The 9,803-nt window shown below is 42.5% G+C and overlaps 1 long non-coding RNA gene across 1 annotated transcript; it reads right to left on the bottom strand.

Annotated features, from left to right (window-relative positions):
• Positions 1-1,862: 1,862 nt before the first annotated feature.
• Positions 1,863-5,396, bottom strand: LOC133258505 (uncharacterized). Its single transcript, XR_009740055.1, has 3 exons — positions 5,148-5,396; positions 4,865-4,997; positions 1,863-3,262 (listed from the first exon to the last, which is right to left on the bottom strand). It is a non-coding gene; the product is annotated as an uncharacterized LOC133258505 (long non-coding RNA).
• Between the last annotated feature and the right edge of the window lie 4,407 nt (positions 5,397-9,803).

Below are 9,803 nucleotides of genomic sequence, written 5' to 3' on the forward strand. Positions count from 1 at the left end.
TGCCATTTCCTGCTCCAGGGGATCTTCCTCACCCAGTCATTGAACCCTTGTCTCTTGCATCTCCTGCATTGGTGGATTCTTTACCAGCTGAGCCAGAAGGGAAAGAGAAGGCAAAACCCCTGTCCTTGGTTTAAAGCCTGCAGACCCCAGAGCACAGATGGGACCAGAGCAGAGCCTGTTAAGTGTCCTGGTGCCATGGAGCCGGTGGCGCCCTCCCAGGTGGGCACTGGTCAGCACCAGAGCCTCGCCTCCATTCTGAGCTTGCCTGATGCTGCAAGTGGGAGAAGTCAGTGCCCCCTCACTTACTTTTCCACCTTCTTGTTGTGGTCCCAGAAGTGTTCCTTAGGGCTAACCCTGTGCCAGGACTATGGGGTAAGTTTGGGGTAGCCGCATAGCTTTTTTGGGCATCTTAAGGAGAGAGGATAAAATGCAATATGCAAGGAAAGAACTCAAGAAGAAGAAACAAGACAGAAAAGAACAAAGCAATTATACTGAGTTAGGTAATGGAGGCTCCCCAGGTGGTACTAGTGGTAAAGAACCTGCCTGCCAACGCAGGAGATGTAAGAGACACAGGTTTGATCCCTGAGTCAGGAAGATCCCCTGGAGGAGGGCATGGCAACCCACTCCAGTATTCTTGCCTGGAGAATCCCATGGACAGAGGAGCCTGGCAGGCTATAGTTCACAGGGTCCCAAAGAGTTGGATATGACTGAAGCGCCTTAGCACACACACAGGTAGTGGAGAGATTTGTCCTAATTTTATTAATTCTTTAATTTGCAACTTCACGAGTGTGGGGGCAGTATGAGACAGAAAGGGGAACTAAAATTCTCAAAGCCCCTTTTCCCACTTTCTCCCAGCTTCTGATGAATAAAAATAAAGGGATAATAATTAATTCTACGCAGGAACTCATTTTCATTTTTTGATTCTGTTTATTATTTATTTAGTTTTTGGCCATATGGCATGGGATGTGGAATCTTGGTTTCCTGACCAGGAGTTGAACCTGTGCCCCCTGCATTGGAAGTGCAGATTCTTAACCACTGGACTGCCAACGAAGTCCAGGGGAACTTCATTTTCTTTCTTCTCACAGCCTGTGTCAAGGTTTGAGCCTCACTGCCACTCACAGGAAACTCATCCTTGCTATTCTGAGCTCCTGTTCTTCACTTGCCTATGAACGCAGTCCATCCTCTCCTATCCTTTCAATCAGTTCAGCTTTACTATTTAAAAATTCTAGTGCTGTGTCCTAATTCAGGGCTCCAGGCATTTTGGGAAATACTGGCTTCATGTGAATAACCCCTCAGGGATAAAGGACTGAGTCTCTGGGGCAATGGTCAGTATTCCATCCTCTTCCCTCAAGGCCACTCCATACAGAACTACTGTCTTCAGAGGAAAAGCCTGTTTCTGAGTCACCAAGATGCTTAGCCAGGTCCATTCTAGTTTCACTCACTAAAAGTTTGTCTGTGATCCTTTAGGACTTGTCTGTGGTGAAGGAAGGTGGACATCTGCTCAGGTCTTAAAGTTTGAGCCTGATTACTTTGATATCTGAATCGCAACTGGGTCTGGTTCCATGATGGATTTTTTACCTCCTAGACCTCTCTCTCAGAGAAGGCAATGGCACCCCACTCCAGTACTCTTGCCTGGAAAATCCCATGGATGGAGGAGCCTGGTGGGCTGCAGTCCATGGGGTCATGAAGATTCGGACATGACTGAGTGACTTCACTTTCACTTTTCACTTTCATGCATTGGAGAAGGAAATGGCAACCCACTCCAGTGTTCTTGCCTGGAGAATCCCATGGACGGAGGAGCCTGGTGGGCTGCCATCTATGGGGTCGCACAGAGTCGGACATGACTGAAGCGACTTAGCAGCAGCAGAAGCAGCAGCAGTCCTTTCTCTCAAGTGTATCTGACCATCTTCCAGGGAAGCCTGGAGCTCATGTATGAAAAACTGCAGAAGGTCTCGAAGATATTCTCTTTCTCCAGAGAATTTCTTTAACTTCTGGAAGGCAGTTAGAGGAGCAGATCCCGTTAGTCCAATTAGGGGACAAGCTGATTTGAGCCCAAGTTTCGATCTTTATGGCTTCTTTACTTGAGATTTGCTTTTACTTTAAAAGTATAGGACATCTCACATGAAACCCTGAAATGACTGCCTGAGCATCTCCACATTGGCAGCTGCTATACTTTTTTTTTTTTTAATCTCCCAGCACAGTGAGGCCACCAGTAGCCCTCCTCAGTGTTTCAGCTGCTTAGCAGAAAAAGCACTTTTTGGATTTGCTTCCCCATCTCTTGGCCTGTACCATAGACAAATGGATGAATAACTCGAGAGCAAAAGTGGCTTATTTTCCTGAGCTTCCCTTCTCTCTAGGATCTTGCATGTGTGTGTGTGCTAAGTTGATTCAGTGGTGTCTGACTCTATGCAACCCTATGAACTGTAGCCCACAAGGCTCCTCTGTCCATGGGATTTTCCAGGCAAGAATACTGGAGTGGGTTGGCATGCCCTCCTCCAGAGCATCTTCCCAACCCAGGGATCGAACTCAGGTCTCCTGCATTGCAGGCAGATTTGTTACCGCTGAGACACCAGGGAAGCCATCTAGGATCTTAGCTTCTTGCATCTTTGTCTCCTGATGATCCTGATGCAAGAGACTGCTTGCTGGTCTCACTGTATGTATGCGAAAGTCACTCAGTCATGTCTGACTCTTTGCGACTCCATGGACTATACAGTCAATGGAATTCTCCAGGCCAGAATACTAGAGTGAGTAGCTGTTTCCTCCTCCAGGGAATCTTCTCAACCCAGGGATAGAACCCAGGTCTCCTGCATTGTGGATGGATTCTTTACCAGTTGAACCACAAGGGAAGCCCAAGAATACTGGAGTGGGTAGCCTATCCCTTCGCCAGTGGATCTTCTTGACCCAGGAATCAAACCGGGGTCTCCTGCATTGCAGGCAGATTCTTTACCAACTGAGCTAACAGGGAAGCTGTTGGTCTCACTGGTTGAGCTCAATTTCTCTGCATCTCAGCAGCTACTTTCTCTCCAGCCCCTCAATTAACTTTCCTTCTGCCAAGGATCTTGACCTTCTCAAGCTTTTCACTGCCTTTATAGTCCTTCAGCATCATTAAATAATGTGTGTGTGTTGTCCTTCTTTTCTGGTTTTATACAATTGGTCAGCTGTCAGCCAGGTAGCAACATCCTGCCCTTGTTTTAAATGCCACAGATAGAAATAGGCCACAGTTTCCCTTTCTTCTGCCTTGTTCTGAGCCATTGGTTTTAACCTGAGGAAACAAAAATATACTTGTTTGATTTTACTTACAGCTTCAACATAACAGGTCTCATATTTGGGATTGCAGATGTGTTTTAAAAGACAGGGGTTCATATTTCCAGCTTCTGCCATTGTGACCTGGGCTTCCCTGGTGGCTAGGTGGTAAAGAATCTGCCTGCAATGTGGGAGACCTGAGTTCAATCCCTGGAGGAAGGCTTGCAACCCAGTCCAGTATTCTTGCCTAGAGAAATCTCCGTGGGCTACAGTCCACGGGGTTGCAAGAATTGGACATGACTCAGTGACTAAGCACAGAACACCTACAGGGTGGTACTCTAGAGTAAATGCATTTTATAGCTACCATCTTACTGGTGAGAACTTCTCACTCTCTGGGAATCCAGATGAATCATCTGGGGTTTCAGCCAGACAGAGATTTCCGGCCCGGGTGAGAACAGACCATCTGTATCTCACTTGAGACAAAGGAGAAAGGAAGCCAAGGATAGATTCCTTCGGTTTCTTCAGCTGTGAAATGAATAGGAGGACACTGTGTGTGTGTTAGTCGTTCAGTCATGTCCGGCTCTTTGCGACCCCATGGATGGTAGCCCACCAGGCTCCTCTGTCCATGAAATTTTCCAGATGAGACTACTGGAATGGGTAGCCTTTCCCTTCTCCAGGGGGTCTTCCCAACCCAGGGATTGAACCCCGGTCTCCCACATTGCAGGCAGATTCTTTACCAGCTGAGCCACAAGGGAAGCTCCAGGATGACACTAGATGATCTCAAAAATCCCTTCTGATGGTGAGCCCACCTTCATTCTTTGGTCCCTTTATCGAGGATTTTGTTAAAAACTGCACATTTTTGTTTCCTCCAGCTGCTCATTGGTACTGTAGTCTGGGTTCTGACATTTGCATGAATTCTGTGCATCACTAAGTTTCTTAGGGTTACCATCACAAAGGACCACATTGTATTAAGAAATTCATTCTCTCGACAATTGAAGGCCAGGAAATCTGAAATCAAGCTGTCAGCAGGGTTGGCTTCCTCCAGAGGCTGAGGGAGAAGTCCTGTGCTGCTGTCTTAGGTTCTTGGGGGTGCTGGCAACTGTTGACTTTCTCTGCCTTATAGATGCATGTGTGTGTGTGAGTGCTAAGTCACTTCAGTCATGTCCAACTGTGTGCGACCCTATGAACTGTAGCCTGCCAGGCTCCTCTGTCTGTGGGGATTCTGCAGGCAAGAATACTGGAGTGGGTTGCCATGTTCTACTCCAGGGGATCTTCCTGACCTAGGGATCGAACCCATGTCTCCTGTATTGCAGGCAGATTCTTTACCACCAGTGCCACCTGGGAAGCCCGTGATGACTTATATAGGGAGAGAATCTAGAAAAGAGTGAACGTAGGTATATATATGGTTGATTCACTTTCCTGTACAACTGAAACTAACACAATATTGTAAATCAACCTACTCCAATAAAGAGCAAAAAATAAGAAAAAATGGATCTGGAATGTAAATCAATACATAAACAAACATATTTAAAATAAATATATATTTCAATAAGACTTAGATAAAAGGACTCTCAAACATTTAGATAGATTCAACTTTGAAAAAAGAATGATACTTACTTACCGAGTTTATAATGTTTCCCTGAAGAAAGAAGTAGCTCATTTTGTATTTTAAATTAGTCATTAGAGAAAAAGAATTCCATGTTTTCCGGCATCCAGTCTTTTAAGGCATTACTGTCTGCATCTCTTCTATTAAACTAGGACATAAAGAGGGAGGTGACATTATACATGATAAGCTGCTCGCCATCCAACTATGAAATCCTTTCTCATGCCGTTTCCGAGGGGTGAGATTGTACGGTTGCCTGCCAACATCTCAACTAGCTGCACTGTTTAAACATCGCTATTACCTTTCCGAACTTCAGATCTAGCTCTTCGATTTGTTCTCTACAGCTCCTTAAGGCTTCTTCTGCACCAGTTTGGATTGTATTTAGGAATCTGGATGGATATGCTCATTATCTAATACAAAGTGACATAAAACACTCCTGCCGTGAACTCTGCCACATAACCATGCCCCGCTGTACTCCTGTGATTCATTTGGTGCTAGATTAATAGCATTTATGTTATTCATAGATCTCAGTTGACCTTAATCAGCTAGAAACTCCCTCCTTTTTATCTCTTTCTATACTGGGGAGGTTTTGTCCCACACAAACAATGGTTCTTTTGTACATCAAAGCACGTGCATCCCGCTACAAGATCTCAAGTTTTAATTTTCCTTGCATGCATAATATGTACCCCATCTCTGTTCAAACTCTGTTACTTCTTACCTATCTTTAATTGATGGGTAATAGAATTTTCTATTTACTTTGCCAAAGAAAAGTACTTAAAAATTAACCTTTCAGTGTCTGAATAATAAAAAAAAAAAGACTAAGCTTTGTGAATGAAAATGTTTGCAAAACTGATTTTTCCTTCTCTTTTTCAAATTTAAAAAATGCAGAGAAAAGCAGAGATCAGGTCTCACATATCTTTATTTGTCCAGCATCTCTCAAATAATAGTCTATTTGTTTTGGAAAACAAAAGAATTTTAAACACACTGAAATATCCATATTTAGGTTAAGTATTAAATATATATATATATATATATATATATATAAACACACACATACAGTCTTTCTCTGAGAATTATACAGATGTTGAATGAAGGTTTATGGGCAATAACTAAGAGTTTAATTCAGTGAGTCAATTCTGCCATTCCTTTTAGAAAACTTCTTTGAAAAGTCCTAATCAAAAACCAAACAAATATGCACAAAACAGAAAGCAAAATCTAAAAACAAAATTCTCATAACCTAGGAGTTACTCTGTAACACGGATCTTCCCTACTGTCAATAAGATACCTTAATTATAAAGCACTCCCTTTAATTAGCTTACTTTTTTTGTAATCAGTGAACACTTACCTGGTATTTAGTAGTTCTGTGTAAAATATTTGTTCTCCAGCAATTACTTTAGTGGCAACAGTAGGTGGGTAAAATCTTTTAAAATCTTCTTTCAAGGAGTCCAATTATTATTGGACTATTATTGGAGTCCAAATAAGAGTCAGCCTCTTATTTTCACTTGTGAATTCAAATTTTTGTTGAATTCAAAAATTTATTGAATGTATCTATTGTTCTGGTATGTTACTTCTCCATGAGAAGGCATAGCATAGCTATTTCTGACAGCAAGATGTATAGTGAGATTTGTCTACCTTACTTAACGGATACAAATTCTCCAACTTTAGTGTGACAGATAGCAACCTTTTCCAAATGTAGATTCCTGGATCCCATCTTGAGAAATGCTGACTTAGTAAACCTGGAGATAAGGACCCAAGTCCGTCTTTTAAGCAAGCAGCCCTGTTGATTCCAGTTTGCTGGCCTCAGATCATTCTTTGAAAAACCTTATTTTAAAACCTTACGGAGCGAAGAGCTTAGTTCTTTTTTTAATTGTTTTAATTTTACTGATGTAGAATTGCCATACAATGTTGTATTAGTTTCTGTTGTACAATGAAATGAATCAGCCATATGTACATGTATACCCTCTCCCTTTTGGACTTCTTTCCCACACTCTCCCTCATCCACCCATCTAGGTCATCACAGCACTGAGCTGAGCTCTCTGGGCTTTATAGCAGGTTCCCATAGAGTAAAATAATTCAGAAAGAGAAAAACAAATATCACAAAAGAGATATGATAAAAGAGAAAATCATATATTAATGCATATATGTGCAATCTAGAAAGATGGTACAGATGAATCTATTTTCAGGGCAGAAATACAGACACAGATGTAGAGAATGAACATGTGGACATAGGGGAGGGGAAGAGAAGGGTGGGATGAATTGGGGAGATTGGATTGATATATATATTCACTGCTGCTGCTAAGTCGCTTCAGTCATGTCCGACTCTGTGTGACCCCATAGACAGCAGCCCACCAGGCTTCCCCGTCCCTGGGATTCTCCAGGCAAGAACACTGGAGTGGGTTGCCATTTCCTTCTCCAATGCATGAAAGTGAAAAGTGAAAGTGAAGTCGCTCAGTCGTGTCCGACTCTTCGCGACCCCATGGACTGCAGCCTACCAGGCTCCTCCATCCATGGGATTTTCTAGGCAAAAGTACTGGAGTGGGGTGCCATTGCCTTCTCCAATATATTCACTACCATATGTAAAATAGCTTACTTCTATTGCTGGGAAACTTACAGTCTGAAGGTTTGAAGGATGTAATGGAAATGTTTTCTGGAATGCTAATATTGTACCTAGAGATGCAACAAAGATGCATAAAATATGTAAATTAGGTAGAGGAAGTATTTCACAGGTCTAGTTTTTAATACTTTGCCAAAAGTAGGGAGGGAGAACCCTTACAGGGCTAGGTGTCAAGGATAATACAGGTTGCCAAGTATTGGTTGAGCTGAATGTGGTTGGGCATTTTCCTTTTTCTCTCTGTTGGGCTTATTTAAAATGAGCTGGGCCCCATGATTACTCATTGCAAAGACTGGGACAGGCTAAAACTCCTCCATGGTAATAAAATTATTCATTCACCCATCTATACGTGTTTTTGTTTTTAAGTCTTCCCATAATTGTGCCATGCAAATACTTTGGAAATGAAACTATTTGAAATCATTAGACAGTTCTTAACTCCTCCAGGGATAAATTGCTCATTTCCCTAGATGAATAGATGTGGGCTACTCATAGCCTGGATTAACACAATTAGTGTAGTGCCTACTTTAAAATTAAATCATATAGTTAATTTTTTTAATCTACATTTGGCTTTAGTTAATTACGTGAGCTAATATGTGTGAAAGTGCCTGGCACAGAATTTGGCATATGTTTATACTTAGATCCAATTGCTTATTTAGCATCTCCTTTTAGATAAATTGCAACTACCTTAAACTCGTGTAAGTCAGATTGAACCATCTTCTCTGCCTCCTCTCCAAAGTTTCTCTAAACCAACCAGTGACTCAAGCCAGAAACATTTGTTTCATCCTTAGGATTCTTCTCCCCTCCAAGTTTGATCAACTACATGTCTTATTGATACATACAAATCATTCACGTCATACATTTATTCCTCAGTGAAACAGTTATGACTTCTATGAAGTTTCTAGGCAGGTTATGTGTGTTCGACCTCAATGTCCAAAGAATTTAGAGCAGTAGATGGGTAAACTCTTTCAAATATTTCAAATGGTACAAGGAACAGAGAGGGTCAGTGCGTAAGAGGGCAGAAAGAGGCATCCAGAACATGAAGGGTCCTTTAATAAGCCATGTTAAGAGTTTTTGAAATTTTATCCTGAGAACAATGGGAAATATTGGAAGAGTCTCAAGTGTGAGAGTGATATAATCAGATTGGAGTTTTACAAAGAATGCTCCCTTCCTTTCTCTGATTCCATCTGTCACAACACAAGACTAGATCCCAAGCATTTCTCGCATGGAGTATCACATCTAGTCTCCTCCTTTCTCCTCTCAAAAGCTTGCTACACACTGTAACCAAACAAACAGAGGAAAACCAACAAGCACAAGCCCTAGAAATCTGATGCTATCACTCTCGTTTCAAATCTTTTAATGATTTCCCAATGCCCCCAGGATATAATCCAAATCCTCTGACAGGTGTTCCAAGGTTTAGGGTTCCTGTTTGTCTTTCCATCCTCTTCTCTCACCACCTTCCCTCTCACATGCTCCAGGTACACTGAACTTCTTTCAGTTATTCTAACGAACCGTGCTCTCTCACCCAGACCTTCCTGCTCTCCATGCCCAGGCACCAATCCTGCCCAGCCCACCTCGGGCGGCCAATGCAAGCTTCGCTTCTATAAATTTTGACTCTCTGAGATCTCCTGCCACTGATTGCCATCTTTCTCAGTTGTAACATTTATCACGTTTCCCCACTGGTCCTGGTTGGTACTCCAACCACAGTTCCTCATATGGCCCTTACCACCCAGCAGGCTCTCAAGAAGCTGGCAGATTCTTAGTACATACCTGGAGAATGAATGAATGAGCTAATACCTAATAGCTTCCTTCCTTTTGCTTTTTCATCATATCTTCCTTCAAGAGTTCACTGGGGAAAGGAATGTCTCCACAATGGCATACTTGCTTTGTGTTTAGATGACAAATACCATGTTTGGAATAACGGTTTGTTGTTCAGTTGCTCAGTCGTGTCTGACTGTGATCCCATGGACTGCAGCATGCCAGGCTTCCCTGTCCTTCACTATATTCCGGAGTTTGCTCAAACTCAGGTCCATTGACTCAATGATGCCATCCGACTATCTCATCCTCTATTGCTCCCTTCTCCATCCCTCAATCTTTCCCAGCATCAGGATCTTTTCCAATGAGTTGGCTTTCCACATCTGGTGGCCAAATATTGGAGCTTCAGCATCAGTCCTTCAAATGAATATTCAGGGTTGATTTCCTTTAGGATTGACTGATTTTAACCTCTTGCAGTCCAAGGAACTCTCAAGAGTCTTCTCCAGCACCACAATTTGAATGCATCAGTTTTTTAGCACTCAGCTTTCTTTATGGTCCAACTCTCAGATCCATACATGACTACTGGAAAAATCA

The sequence above is a fragment of the Bos javanicus genome, chromosome 12 (genome assembly GCF_032452875.1).
Source record: "Bos javanicus breed banteng chromosome 12, ARS-OSU_banteng_1.0, whole genome shotgun sequence".
Classification (NCBI taxonomy): Eukaryota; Metazoa; Chordata; class Mammalia; order Artiodactyla; family Bovidae; genus Bos; species Bos javanicus.